Genomic DNA, 16,198 nt, shown 5'->3' with positions numbered 1-16,198 from the left:
AAGAACCAGAAATAGTTTACCTAAGTAGGAAGTAAGTAATTTCTATCTATATATTATTTTTATATATTCTCATTAATTACAATAGAGGGGTTATTTATCAAACGTTAAGTTGTGAAATCTTTAAAAATAATAACTAGAAAAAAGTGAAAAATAAAAGAAGCCAGAATCCGAAAATCCACCATCTCAGACCTTTTGAGGCACCTATCCAGGGCTGATGCCTTGGGCGGCATGGGACCTAAACATGCCCCTACATTGTGTGCACTGATATCGCGCGTCATGTGCGTTGACGTGACATCAACGCACGGTACATGGGGACGTCACTTCCGCATTCTTCCTCGGCCCCCTCACCCCCTCAGCTCCATCACCGGATTTCCTATGGAAATCCTTATCGGAGGGTGGGGAGGGTTTAAAAAAAATTTAAAAATTACAAAAATAGGCATATGCCCTCGGGGGTCTATATATAAATACGGCCCTGCACCTATCCCAATTTAAAGTTATCATGGTCTGTGCTGGGTTTAGCCCAAAAATCTGACTTTTTCTGGATTTTTGGGGAAAAAAACGAAAAAATTTATCGATTTGGGAAAACAGCCTAAAATATTTGTGCGATTTGAGTTTTCGATTTAATTGGGCTTTTTCCCCGATCCGATTAAGTGTAAGTTCTTTTTTATTAATAAATAAGCTAAAATCTGGCATGGGAGCTTGGTCAAGTTTTTTTTGCTTTTATAAATATTTTGGGATAAATTCAGATTTTAGTAAATAACCCCTATAAGTTAAGTATATATATTCATAATGTATTTAACATTGTTGTCAATAAAGATGATTTGAGGGGTCGGAGAACACAATTATTTTTTTGTCTGCCCACTCCTGCAACAGGTTTGGGGGTGGATGTTATGAATTGTATAAACTAGTTGGGAGGACCAAGATCTCCTCAAAAATCACTTTTATGAACATAAATGTTTAGATATACTGTTGACTTAAGTATGATTAATGTTAATGTATCTAATGTAAATGAAAATTCACTGTGAGTGAAGGAAAAAGTATGGTTTAATACTGAGAACCTGTAATAATATCTGTTATTCTAAGGGAAAACAAGATGCTATAGAAGTAAAACAGTGTGCTGTGTAGATGATAAGACACTCAAAGAAGAAGAGTAATTTATTCAGGAAATAGGGAGAGAAGTGGTAATACGAGCAGCTCTTCATGGACAGCAAGGTCATAGCAGATGGATACACAATGCTGATGGAAATCTTGTTCACTAATGCTTTGCTACAGTTAAACTCCATTATGCTAGGTTCAGTTTCAGTGTTACACAGCTAGGAAATAATATGTGGTGCTAATGCATAGTTCCTGTTTTTTGTATTTCAATACTCATTTGTGTTGCTGCTTGGTTTAAGAGTATAGCAAGATCAATGATTTTCAGGGGGATGCATTTTAGGCCTTGCTGAACAACTGTCATGGGAGGGGGGTCACAAAGTGTTAAGCCCGACTATGTAAATCAGACTCTGTGAAAACACCTGGCTTTACTGTAGGGATATCATACTACTCCCTATTGATGCACTCAAAACACCAGCTAGAAAAACACAATTTTAACCCATACTGTTGTACACTCTTTTACTGTCAGTATTTATTTGATGATACAGGAGGTACTAACGTCAGCAATTAAAGTCAATGCTGTTATTTAACTTATTCTGCAAAGGAACTGTTTTTATGTACGGTAAGTGATACAGTGATAACTTGAAGCTCAATGAAGGTCTTCTCTGAAATCAGCTGTAATTCAAAAGGGTAATAGTTGCGCTTTGTTTCCTATTGTTGCTATCTGAAATTACGTTATACCTCCCAGAAATGATTAAGGCTGAGAAATCCAACCTTCCATAGGAGATTGGCCACATTGCAACCAATGTTAGTGATGAGGGAAATGTTTTGCCAGGTATGGATTTGCACTAAAATTCATTTCACCATCAGCGGGAATTTTTGCAAAGCTCCAAAATTAAACACATTCTACAAAGTGAAACAGGACAGATTGACTGATCACTAACCAACTCAAATGATCTAGAGAATAACACTTTCCATTAAGTTTTGTTAGAAGGTGCACACATAAGATCATTCAGTGAGAGTTAGTAAGCAGAATAAGAGTGTTCTGCTACCAAAAGATACATTGGCTCATTTCTGTGGTGAAAACACAAGATGTGTGCTATTTATTGCAACATTGTCCACACCAGTATTCCATTTACTTTTTGCTCTGAAAGTAGCCCTTATGCAAATCTTTTGCCTTTGGTAGCATTTACTTGACAAAGGTGCAGAATGCAATGGTTTTAGATGCACCTGCCCCAACTCTAGTGTCGAATGAATAATGCTAATAAGCTTTATACATCTGAATGTCCCCTTAGTCTCTTATGGGGTGGTTATACTGTTCACAACTAAGGTCAAATGTCTGTGAATTGGGTCTACGTTGTGAAAAAAATGTTGCAGTTTGCTCAAAAATATAGAAACCTTTCCACCCTTTTGGTAAATTAGCAATTGAAGTTAAGTAACAAATGAGTGTGTTATTTATTATCATATAATAAAGTAGGCTATATTTTCCATGAGTCACATATCCTAGTATGAATTAAACACTTTACAGTATAGTTTGGTATAATAGTAATAGAAATTCTGCATTTATAGGACAGATAGAAGCTGAGAATCAGAGTAGTTTTACTTCTGTAATAGCTGGATATTCTGCAAAATAGGCACCCCTGACAAAAGAGCATGGCAAGTTTCCTAATCCCCAAGAGCAGAGAAAGAAAATGTATACTTATAAACTTGTTCTATTTATGTCTGCATGGTCACACAGACCTAGTTTTGGTCCCAAGAGCTATTTTATAATATTTCAGATTCTTTTAATCATTCAGTAGCTTTTGGGAGTAAAAATGATTTTGATACAACGTGACACATTTCATATCTATGGTGACTTCATTTCACATGACTGAGTAGTGGCTATGTCGTTTACCAGCTGAATCTAAATTTAAAGACATATTATAGACATAATTCGCTCTATCTATCTAGAAATATATTATCTATCATCTGTCCATATACTATCCTTTTTTAACCAGTGCATAAAGTAATTGCAATGTAACATAAAGTAATCCTGTAATATAACTATATAAACACCTTGATGTGGGCAAAGTATATAACTAGAAAAACACACAATAGTGATTGATTCTTGCAGGGACCTATAACACTACTATCCTATACTAGTATCCCCTTGAAAGCTGAACAATATCATGGCCAGAGATATGCCCCAAACAACAATGTTATGTTCTCAGATTCTGGAGACCAGTGTTCTAGTGTTCTGAAGACCAGGGCAATTCATTCAAACCACTACATGGATTCATGCAGGATTTTATTTATGACCTGCCTGAGCTGAATAGTTAAATACATACATTTCTGAAAATCCTGTAATTTAGCTATTGAGAATTTGGCTACAGCTATATAGGAAGGCAGCACATTTTACCAAACCAATGGCTGACCATTTTAGAAATGAGTGTGTTTTGTTACAGGATTACATGCAGGTTACAGATATCTGCCATTGTTTCTGGGTGTTTTTATCAACTTGAAGTATTGGTCCAATTGGCCACTTAATTATGGTGGTTAGTTCCCTTTGACATAAATAAGAAGTGGCACAAATCATCCTACATCCAAGTTTTTAAAAAATAATTGCTGGTACAAAGTAACCTGCATCACTTCCTATTGATATCAACAGGAAATAACATGTGCAATATCATGCAATCAGAATGGTCCTTGTAATACCAGCCAAAGTTTAGGCAATTTTCTCAAAATAGTTAAATACAAGCTTTAGAGTAAATGAAGTAGAAATGAACTATATATACAGGAAGACTTTTGATTTCATAAACAAATAAACTCACCAGGTAAAGTTAAAAATATGTTCTCTTTCCAGTAAATACCTATGCAGGAAACATGTTTTTCAAATGCTTAAATATGCCTTTTCAAAAACTAGGTCAGTTGAATACATTGTGGTTCCCATATGACTTACAGTATTCAAAGACTTCGACTGTTTTGTGCAGAATGGTTGCAAGGATTCATAAAATTGTAACAAACTTTTTTTGAGATGCCAAAAAAAAAGATAAAAAGCTTCTATATAATTTGGGATAAGTGAAAACTACTTTTCACAAACTTAAAGATTATCTTATCAATTGTTTAATGGAGGATATGTTAATAATACGTATATGATGCTACTTCTCTGCCTCTTTTCTTCTCTCAATTTCTAATTCTTTAATTACTATTATTACTAATGTCTCTCCATTTGTGTATTTGCGCCTCTTTTATGATGAGGTATGTCCTTAATAGTGATTGGTGTTACTATGTTTGTGTGCAGATATCATGTGTATACTGGGAGGAGGAGTACTTGTAACCAAAGCAAAATCCAGGATCTAAACTTTTTGAAATATCTGAATTGCTTTAGTAGATATATACATTTTAATCTAAATAAATAATGGATATTTTGTTGTTCTTACTAAATTTGTTCAAAATAGTGAAATGTTTAATTTAAGCTAAAAGTTACTACTATATCAATTTAGAAGCAGTCCCATATAGAAATTCCATTGTTGAAGGGCTAATTGCTTATCAAACATGATGCATGCTGGAAACGGCAGTTTTCACAGAGTCATGTACTGCACCTCTAAACTAATTAGTTATTAGCAAGGCAACGTGGTTTTTATTGGTGTTTTAATTAAAAGTTATATAGTTGTCAGACTGTTCATTTCAATTGGAAAAAGTATAAAATATACAAGATCGCTACATGGCTAGTTCACTATCAATTCCATAAAGATCCGTTATCCATAAAGCTCTGAATTATGGCAAGGTCATCTCCCAAAGACTCAATTTTTTTTAAATTATCTTTTTATTGAATTTTACATTATAAAACAGAATCATATACAGCATCAATAAAACTTGAAATTGAAAGGGAAACAAAGAAAAATGAAGAGATAAATCAGTATAGGAGGCAAAGGAATGCAATAACATCTAAAATTTTCGGATTCTATAGATTAAATTTTAATCATATAATTCAAAAATTATCTTTTTCTCTGTTATAATAAATTAATTGTTTATACTTAATCCCATCAAGATAAATTTTATCCTTAATGCAGGCCTGTTAGCCTAAATAATGTTTGAAGATTTTTTAGTAGACTTAGGGGCCCATTTACTAAGGGTCGAAGTGAATTTATGAATTCAAAACTTCGAATTTTGAAGTAATTTTTGGATACTTCGACCATCGAATAGGCCAAAATTCGATTTGGTTTAAAAAACTTCGACTTCGACACTTCACCACCTTAAACCTGGCGAATTGCTGTTTAACCTATGGGGCACCTCCTATAAACTTTGGCTAGTTTTGAGTAGTCAAAGTATTTTTTTGTAAAATTGTTTTAATCTTTGATTCAAACGATTAAAAAGATCATTCAGATGATTTTTACTTCATTCGAAAACGGCCGTTTACGATCGAAAAAATACTTCGACTATCGAAGTATCAAATTTGATGGTCGAATTTAGAAGTTTTTTAACTTCGAAAGTCGACCCTTAGTAAATGTGCCCCTTAATTTATGAAAATCTAAATTATGTAAAGAACCCTTAAAACCCAGCACATCTATTTTATAATAAGCTGGCAAGGTAACCCCCCCTGTGGAGATACTTAATAAACCATGTTTTATACAATAAATTATCTGAATGCAACTCCTTTCTAATGGATCAAAGTGGGAAAAAATTTCACAGTTTAGGGTCAACTTCATCTACATGAAACAATCTTCATCTTATAACAGGTTATTCGACCATCCATGAATTTAAAAAGGATTATGAAGGCAGTGTACATTAAAGTTACTGAGCTCCCACAGCAAAACCATTTTAGGACTCAAGAATTTTGTTTCTATTTTTTCCCAATGAAAAACTAATACCTTTTACCCTGGCTAACTATACTTTAGTCAATATGCCTTTGTTGAATCAGTATACTCAATATCCTGCACTATTACTGTCAGTAAGCTGGTGCTTCTGGGAAAAAGCTGATCAACTAAGCAACTGCACTGCTACATCCCTTAACATTACTTTATTATCGTAACCTGAATATATTTTTAATATAAAATATTTTTGTGTATAAAATATATTGATATACTTTTTTTACTTGAATTGTCAGTCAGTTTATAGTAGCGAAAAATTAGCTGATATTGTTATGGATAGTGATGGGCAAATTTGTCCTGTTTCGCAGAAGAGTTTGCAAATTTTCCACAAAATTGTTAATGGGCATCAAAACTTTTTTGATGCACGTAAATCCTGATGCCTGTGACAATTTTTAAACTTTGTCCAAATGCATTAAAGTCAACGGGTGTCCAGATAATTTTGACGCGTGACAATTTTTATGTGCGCAACTATTCTGACGGGCACCAAATTTTTTTTAAAACCTGCCCCCGAATGTATTCGCTAGTTAGAAACACTGAGATACGATGCACATTTGTGCCTGGTGAATTTATTGACCCATCACCTGTTATGGATTACTTGGTATGGCACCTTTTTTTTTATAATGTCTACATAAAATATGCATACATTTAACAATATTCCTCAATCTAGCAATAAACCTGCTGCCGTTCTTTTCCCACAGTATGCAATTATGGTGAAAGCATTGAATCTGGGTCACTTTGGCCCATCTTTATTTAATACCTACATTTGAAATATAAATATACTCTGGGATATGAATTCATCTCTTAAGATGAATCACCCAGCCCAGAGAAAAGGATTTACATTATATATGTCTTTTTTGGGTCAGGATAATAAGTTGGCACAAAACTGTAACATTTTCTTTTCTTTATAGCTTTTATTCTACACCAGTATGACACCCAGATGAGAGATGGATAAAATGGGTAATTATGGGAACATGTATGACATTTTTAAATTGTTTGCCATTTGTAAACATTTGTAATATAATTGGTTTTCTAAATGGTGCTAAGAAAAAGCTGCATTAAATATAAATATATCAAACTGCTATGCACTGTATGTACAATTAGAATTTATAGAAGCAACCTTGTCTGAACAGTTTAACTGTGATATTATAATGCTGTTATGTAAGAAAACTCACTTCCTTAGAGGACCACAGTAGCCAAAATGTCCAGGGTGCCATCAATATTTACTACAAAAGGGAGGAGGTTACTGTCAGTGGTACAATGATATTACTGTGCATATAGTGCTGTCATGTAAGAAAACTGACTTCCTTAGAGGACCACAGTGGCCAAATGTCCTTGGCTCCATCAATATCTACTATGAAAGGGAGGAACAGCAGAAGACAAGAGAGTGTGCCTCATTACTTAAGGCAACATGTACTTTAAGCAACAACCAAGAACAGAAAGGCCTTGTTGTTTAAGTTACCTTACTTAATATGTGAATAAAATTACTTTTTTGGCATTTCATGATTGCTTGCACAAACAAGTATTGTTTCTGGTTTATCACTTCTTGCTGAATGACTGGGGCATGAGCTTCTGGACTCAACTTCAAATTTGGTGAGCACTGATACATTATTCTGAATTATACTTTTTTTCATAGTCTTTAAGTGAAGGAGAAACAAGGAACGCAATGATGTCAGGACAATACAGAAGTAATAGTTAGGGGGTTATTTGTTAAAGGTTGAGTTGTGTTTTAAAGGTTTGAGCCGTGAAGCTGCTAAAAGCCAGAATCCGACAATACTCCAGCTAAAACTTGTTGAGGTCATGAAGAAGTCATTTCAAGATGTTTTTTGCCTTCATGTTTTTTTTTTACTGTGGTTTTCTCTCAAAACCTCAATAATTTCGAGGTATTCGAGGCTTTTTAGCCTATAGCTTGATAAAGTCAAAGTGTCCAAGTTTTTTTCCTAGAGTCATTCAATCAAGTTTTTTACATTTAGGTTTAGTCATAAATAAGCTGAAGTTGTGAGTTTTCTATGAGGTAGAAAAACCTCACAAACCTCACAAACTTGACCTTTGATAAATAACCCCCTTTAATACTGTATGTGAACAGTACTATCACAAAAAAAGTTCAGAAATCTTTTCTGCAAGGTGTGTACTACTTCTTAAATAATGTGTTAAAAAGTTTCCTAATAGCATATAGGTATATTGTCATTCCTGTCTTTGAGACTGAATTTATATTCATTCATAAAATGACCATGTATCATAACCAATTATCAACACTAAACAATCTTTTCTTTGATGCATATCATACTGTACTTGTCCTAGTTAGACTCTACTAGGCATTCCAGCAATTTATAACTTTTGTTTCCAAGTATAACAGTGCTGCCATCATTAGTGATCCGTAGCATAAATTATAATAGATTATGTTTCAAAAAACCTTTTAATGTTCTAATTCTGATTTCCCTAGGGACAATGTGCTTCATGTTCTATCAAGTTTAAGAAAGCCTTGTACTTCCACATAAAAATGTATCTGAAGCCTGCATTTGCACTTTAAAAGCAATTAAAGAAACGATTCCCCCTCTGCTTACAGTGCATCTTGCACAGAATTCAGATATTCGTAAACAGAAATATTTCTGTTTTTTTTTAGAAGAAATATGACTAATTATTACAAAATATTTCCTGTCCAATTATTATGAAAATTAATTAAATAATAATGTCACTATCATTATGCTGTTACTATTATATCATTTGAAAGTTTAAACATTTTTATAATATATTTTCTAAAACTTTTTAATATTTAACACAGGCAATATAACAAGCTTGTCACATACTCTACAAAGACCTAATTTTGCTACAGGCATAAAAAAAACAGTTCAGTACATAAATAAAACGGGGTAACCGGATAGGCTGTGCAATATCAATATAGTTAGTTAACCAAAAATGAAATCTATAAAGGCTGGAGTGAACAGATGTCAAACATAATAGCCAGAACACTACTTCCTCTCTCATTGGTTACCTTACCATTCAGTAACCTATCATTGACTTGAGAGGGGGGCATATGGGTCATAACAATGTGCTTGTAAATCTGACATGCATGCTATGGATAAAAAAAACAGTTATGTCCCATGTGGCCCCCCTTCAAGTCGCCGAAGCATTAGAGAGCTGTAAAGCAGGAAGTTGGGTTCTGGCTAACATGTTAAACATTTGGTCACTCCAGCCTTTATACATTACATATTTGGCTAACTATATTCAAAACATGTTTTTTATTTTACACAGAATATCTATTTATTTAGTTTCATTTTTACATGGAACAGTTTCTTTAATAAGAAATAGGTCCTCCTATAATACCAGACAAGGTACTTGTGGGTAAATTTTTCACACAATTTACCTATAATTCAGCAAATTTAAAATGTTTTCCACTGCAATTGTCTCTAGTAAAAGAGTTTCTGCCTGCAGCTCTACACAAATTATGTGATAATGCAGACACTACATACATTTTATTAAAAAGCACATGGGCTAATTTTCAGTGGAGATTTGTAACTCTGTGACGAAACAACAAAGCACTCCACATTGCCCTTCTATGAAACTGAATGCACCAGCTCTTTGGTTTGCATGAGATGTTATTGTCTAGTATACAGTAGTTCAGGAAGTTATCCTCCATAAAAAATTTTCCCAAGAGGAAGTGAATCGGCTGGGATAGTTGTTTTGTTACCTAATATATAAGGATACCCAAAGAAAAAACAAAACAGTGCTGTATCATTTAAAGGCATATTTAAGGGCAAAGGCACAGGGGGTCGGTCTTTCAGTCTTTTAACGAATTTTTGGACAAGGGTGAAAAACTTGCAGTTTAAGGCTCCTAACTGGGCAAAAGTTCCTAAAGATAGTTTTTTTCTTTAAATAAATAAACATTAGCTTTCTTGCCATATCACAAAATAAATCACATCAGAAAGCATTAGTTTGCATAATTTGCATAAATATACATACACAAATCAATGGCATTACAAAATTGAAACACACAATCAAATTCTCAAAATCTTTTTGATTTGTCATTTGAGACGACTTCCACAAAGTTTGCAAAAGTACAAATAGAATGTCAACAAAGCTGTCTTTCTGCAGACAAATGACTGATCAGCTGCAGTGTTTCAAGCTGTTAGCTTTGATTTCACATACTGAAGGTAGCAGTACAAATCACCATAGTGGCATATAATTGCAAAGAATTGCTTGAATGAATAGAGAAACAGCTAAGCTATTTCCAATTTTCATGTTCTTTAAACATGCAGTATATATACCAAAGTAAAGAGTAAAGCATTAATTCTGTTCATACGTGATAATGTTTTCGAGCTCCAAGTGTTTTCATAAATAAGCACAAATTGGAAGGTTTTATTTTTTTTGTTTGAACTTGAAAAAAATAGAACATTTTAATTTTGATCAATCTGCCTATCTGGGTTATAGAAAATGGGATACTTTAATACCACTATTGATAGAAATTACTCCCATAGACTTCAATGGGAGAAAAAAAAGTTGGGCGTCAAAAAAAAAGTTGTCGCCTATAGACTTTAAAGCTTTTCAGCAAATTTTCACCAGTGACGATTTTTTGTCGAAGTGAAACAGGTTGAATTCGCCCATCCTACAGCATACCGTCCATATATTCATATATTCATTTGATTAAAGGAAAACTGTACCCCCAAAATGAACACTCAATGAACATATCATATTAAGTGGCATATTAAAGAATCTTACTAAACTGGAATATATATTTAAGTAAATATTGCCCTTTTACATCTCTTGCTTTGAGCCACCATTTCGTGATGGTCTCTGTGCTGTCTCAGAGATCACCTGACCAGAAATACTTCAACTCTAACTGTAACAGGAAGAAGTGTGGAAGCAAAAGACACAACTCTGTCTGTTAATTGGCTCATGTGACCTAACATGTTTGGTTTGTTGGTATGTTTGTGAGTACAGGGAATCCTACGATCCCTGGGGACGGTCCTTATTTTTTAAAATGGCAATTTTCTATTTATGATAACCCAATGGCACATACTACTAGAAAAGTATATTATTATGAAAATGGTTTATTTACATGACGCAGGATTTTACATATGAGCTGTTTTATGCAATATCTTTTTATAGAGACCTACATTGTTTGGGGGGGTATAGTTTTCCTTTAAGCTTACAATAGCTTGTCTTTGGTCTGGCTTGGGATATTATCTCTTTTTCATTCAAGGTTTTAACATATTTGATTATAGTATTTAGAGGAACACAAATGGATATTGTTGTTTGATGACAATAGCAGTTGATTAATATAATGCAGTGAAAGATTTTCTCTGATATTAAAGACTTGTCTGATTCACCTTTACATTTTTCATAGTGTCTATCAGGACTGGAAAAAATATTTTAACTATAGGTGTGAGCTGCTTATTTTGTTTATCAAGTCTACTATGTCTTTACACTCTGGAACCAGACATTTTCCCTTAAGTCTAAGGTTGACACTGAATAATAGATTAGTGTGAAGAGGGCAAAGAACTTGACAGCTCAATCAGATACACAAGGTGAATAACAGGAATCAATTCTCTTTCTCTCCGCATGATGACCCATAAGCCAGTTGTACATCAAGCCGAAAAATAAGAAATTATTATGTTACAGATTTAGGAAGTTTTCTTTTCCTGTGTGACTTGAATTATAAAACAAACGAACCCTGTATAAAATGAATGTGACACTGCTGCCTTCTAACATTGTACATAAATATTTCAGCTCTTGGTTAGTAAAATGTTTTTATTAATGTGGATGTTTGGTTAACTAGATGACTAGCAAGTATAAAAAGGACATTATGGCTTCTTTTTACTATTATTACCCTAGACAAGCTCAAGACAGGCAAATAACCTTTTATAGTATTGTGAAAAATGTAGATTTCTGCACAAAGCAAATCTCCATCATGCAGCAAGAATCAGATTTATATTGTTTATAAATGCATACAGGCTTTATTATATAAGCATTGCAGCACTATTTAAATGAATACAGATGCTTGTGGAAGTATTTTTTACTGCTATTGTGTGTCTGTATGTAGTGCCCATGTAGTGCTTGTCATACGATTCACTTCCTAAAAGCAGAAATGATTAGAAAAATGTTCTAGCCAAAACATGATTTGCCTCACATGTATCAAAGACTTATGTTTAGCAATACCAATGTACAAAATGATACAGTAGTGTTTTTGTTCACATACTGTCTTATTTACCATTATTCCTTATTTTTATATTTTATTCCTTTTTTTCTTATATTTTTTCCAAAATAGCACAAAAAACTGTTTGTGAAGAGGTCATTGCTTAATTGGCAGACACGAGTAGGTGTCTGATTTTCAGGAGGGTGTCATGTAATAGGGTAAAATGTTAATGGTTTAATATAAATGCTTAGGTAATGGTTAATACATATGTTTAGGTTGGCCACTAGGGGGGGATACAGTTGTTAGGGAAAGTCCCCAGTGGGTGGATAATCGGAAATTATAAAAGGGAAGATTTCAGGAAGTGATTTTTAGAGATGCGTCAAGGGAACCAAGATGAACAGAGGGCACTGCAGCAGTATAGTCATCTCCTGGAAGAGGCACTGAGCCTAGGTAGTGTGAGGCCTAGTGGTGTAACACTACACTTGTGTAAGTTAGAGAGGTAACTAGCATGGGCAGCTATGGCTCCAACTTGAAGTAAGTGGACATAGTGTTCCCAGCAGGAATCTCGCCAGCCAGGGTTCTGGAGGAAAGGCTATATCTTGATCGAGCTCACCAGGTCCTAAAAGGGGTGCCTGCGAGCTTGTGTTCCACCCCTGGTAGTGTGCTGTTACAGTCAATGTTTTGCAAAAGGCTGGGAGATTGAGCCCTGTGAATGTGCAGCTGCTTAACTGAAGGCCGGCTGCATTGTGTGTTTCACTGAAGGTTTTCCCCAACACAAAAGGTTGTGGTACACCAAGAGTTCATAACAGGTAAGGTACAGGAGATATTTGAAAATCCTTTTCCTTAGAGACCACAGTTACATATGGTGTAATGCATGCTTCTCTCTGCTTGCACTTTGTAATCAGGTAGAGAGAAGCAGCTCCCTGATGCTGCACTGACAGGCACAACTTCAACCTAAGTGCAGCTACATGGTGCAGAATAGAGATTGGCCAGAAAATGCCCCCATTCATGTTTCTTTGTGCGCTCTATATAGCTGCACTCAGGCCCAAGCTGGGTTTGTCAGTGCAGCTACATGCAGCTGCTGATTAGAGTGCATCTGCTTTTCTCCATCTCATTACAAACTACAATCAATGAGAAGTGCATGATACGTCATGTGTGATTATGACCTAACAGGATCACTTTTTAAAGGTAGTACTTTGCAGCAGGCTACAGTCATTGAGCACTGTTTTACGGCAGGGGAAGGCATGCTAGAATATGTAAAAGCGAACCTAGGGAGATCAGATGCATAAAGATGCGCCTCTAACTTTTATCATTTTTATGCAATAGTATTCCTTACAACTTAATGATATTTTACTTCACACTGCAGTGTCAAGGAAAAAATCCTTGGTATTATATGTAGGTAAATCGAGAAAGCTTGGCTAATGAATCAAGACTGTGTAATTAGAAAAATTAACTAGGCTACTTGCATTGCTATCATTAAACAAAATCTCTAATACAAAGCATTAGCAAAACAATCTGAATTAGTACTCCTTTGATTACCGTGAATCTGACACAAATAATAATTCACTCTAGATAACAGGCTAATTTGCTGAAAAGAAAATTAAAACGAGAAGCCTCAAAATATCCCTTTTTCTAGACTTCTTTATATCAGCAAAGGACACATACGGAAGAGCACCGGGGCCAGCAGAAAAAAAATATATATATCCTGTAGGAAATCTATTTTTTTAGTAAGTAGTAAATGCATTTTGCAATTTTGTCCTTATAAAGATTTTATACTGTAACACATTTTAAACTCACCGATTAATGAGGCCTGTAGTCTGGGAGGTTAAATGTAAAGGACTACTCTGAAAGGTTTCCTGTGAAAAAGACATAAAGAAACAAAAATGAGTATCACATTCTGATAAATATAAAATAAATGCCTTATATGCATTATACCTAAATGAGAATACACTGACATTGCCCATTTTTCATCGTTAATGGCATAACTAAGCAAAGCATTTTGTATGAGAGTATTTTAGTACTTAATTGTCTAAGAACTGCCCCGATATGAGAGAAAGTTTGATATGTATTACTAATTGGCTATTAAAGGAGACGGTAAGCTTTATACTAATGGTTAGGGATGGGGGAATTTTTTCGCCTTCTTTCGCCGCTGAAATTACGCCCCTAGACTTTAATGGGCGTCAGCGACACATCGCCGGCGGCAAATTTTTGCCTAGGACAATTTCCATTGACTTGTACATGAACTCAGCAACTTTAAGATACCAAATATTTACATTTCAATTTCAACACGCGATGATGCATGTGACTTTTCCGAAAAGGTGATACAGCAACTATCCATCATGCGGTGCTTAATTTCTCCTCCCTGGTTTTCTCCTATAAGGAAGGCAGGGAGGAGAAATTGAGCACCGCACACGATGGATCGCCTGACCGCTTTCTGAAGAGGAGCACAATCGGAGTTTCTGTAAGTTACTTCTTAATAAAGACTAAGTGATTTAGCAAAATTAAAATTCAAAAGCCATCATATGAATCCTAAAATACTGTCTGTGAACAGACACTGCATAACAATACCTTGTATTGTACCTTGACATTACCCTGGATCTGGGAAACATGTAACCAAAATAATTAAAATGATGCACTGCAGTTTTTGTTTAATAAACTGTGCTTAACAGTTATGTGCTGTTGTTTGTGTTTAACTTCGTCATCCCTTGTGCTTTATTATGACCTTTAACAGCAAATATTTGACTTGTAGGTTAACTTTGTACTCTAGAAGATGGCATGGTGCCAGTTTTAGTATAAATGTGCTGCTTCACTAATAAGCATTTTGTAATAGGCAGAATTGTTTAGCTAACCTGTACACAGGAATAATTCTATAAAAAAAACTGTGTGGAACACTCTGGACTAGTGATGGGCGAATTTGGGACGTTTCGCTGAAAAATTTGCGAATTTCCCACGAAATTTGCAAAACAGTGAAAAATTTGCGAAACAGCACCGGCGTCACGTTTTTGACGCCGGCATAGCGAATTCACGCCTGGCGAATAAATTCGCCCATCACTACCCTGGACCTCTCCGTCATTTTGAATTTTCATATGACACATTTGCATTGTGTATATGTAGGGATTGAACAAGGCTGTTACCTTTACTGGAAAGAAATACTGCCTTGTTTCTGCAGCATTATTAATACAGAGACACCAGATGCAAGTGCAAAAGCACTAAGGCATGTAAAAGAGTGTTCCTTAGTGCTTAGTGCTGTATTAAAATGCTAGCAGTAGAATGCCACTTTAAAAAGGAATTTAGCAAAGCTAGTATATTAGAGCTTTATGTCCCTGAAATTTCATTTTAAATCATTACATTTTTCAGAGGCTGCATTACAAATGTGAAGCTTTACTACTGAAATTGCTATAATACATTTGTCATCTAGATGGAGCTCTCGTCATGCACACTGGAAAGAATCACTTGCTTCCTGATTTAAGAGTTGTTTAGCACAACTAAAACTCAGACAAGCTAAATATACTATAAGGCAGCAATAAAGCAGGATACGCAAAATCAACATTTTCTTTTATTGAAAACTCAATCAAAAAATAAATGACTTACAAATGACTTACAAAAAAAAATGAACAAATGTTAACAAGATTGTGTGGTTACTGTCCAGCTTTCTACACCATTATGGTATAATTTCCTTAGTCAGTTTTACAAATTGCAAAAGGACTTTGTTTAATATGTTAACATGAATAGTGATATATTGATGATGTGGATAACTATGGGCAGTGGCACTCTTGCTATTTACTTAGCTTAGCCTGACTACAGTGGGAGAGTACAATGCTATACTGTAAATACGGGTATGTTTAGTTATTCTTATCATATACTGTTTTGCTTTATATAGAGAGCTTCTGTGTAGTGATGGGCGAATTTATTCACCAGGCATGGATTGGTGGTGAATTTCCCAACAAACAAAAAGTCTTGCACTTAAAAATTGGCACACACATAATGCATTTGGACAAATAGGCGTGTGTATAAAAATGGTCGCTCGCGTCAAAATTGTTTTAACGCCCTTTTCGACATTTCACAATTTTTTCCGGTGAAGCGAAACGGTACAGATTATTGCTGCTCCTGTGTTGTGCAGAAATGC

The 16,198-nt window shown here is 34.7% G+C and overlaps 1 protein-coding gene across 40 annotated transcripts in view; it reads right to left on the bottom strand.

The window, feature by feature from the left end:
* Window positions 1-16,198, bottom strand: part of ptprd.L (protein tyrosine phosphatase receptor type D L homeolog) — a 955,323-nt gene that overhangs the window by 658,945 nt on the left and 280,180 nt on the right. For all 40 annotated transcript variants that reach the window (XM_041563903.1, XM_041563907.1, XM_041563920.1 and 37 more), the window contains one exon: window positions 13,870-13,928. The gene's annotated coding sequence lies outside the window, so the exon portion shown is untranslated. The remainder of the gene's footprint in view (window positions 1-13,869; window positions 13,929-16,198) is intronic.

The sequence above is a fragment of the Xenopus laevis genome, chromosome 1L (genome assembly GCF_017654675.1).
Source record: "Xenopus laevis strain J_2021 chromosome 1L, Xenopus_laevis_v10.1, whole genome shotgun sequence".
NCBI lineage: Eukaryota > Metazoa > Chordata > Amphibia > Anura > Pipidae > Xenopus > Xenopus laevis.
Note: the sequence above shows the minus strand (reverse complement) of the source record. Positions and strands in the feature narration are given on the sequence as shown.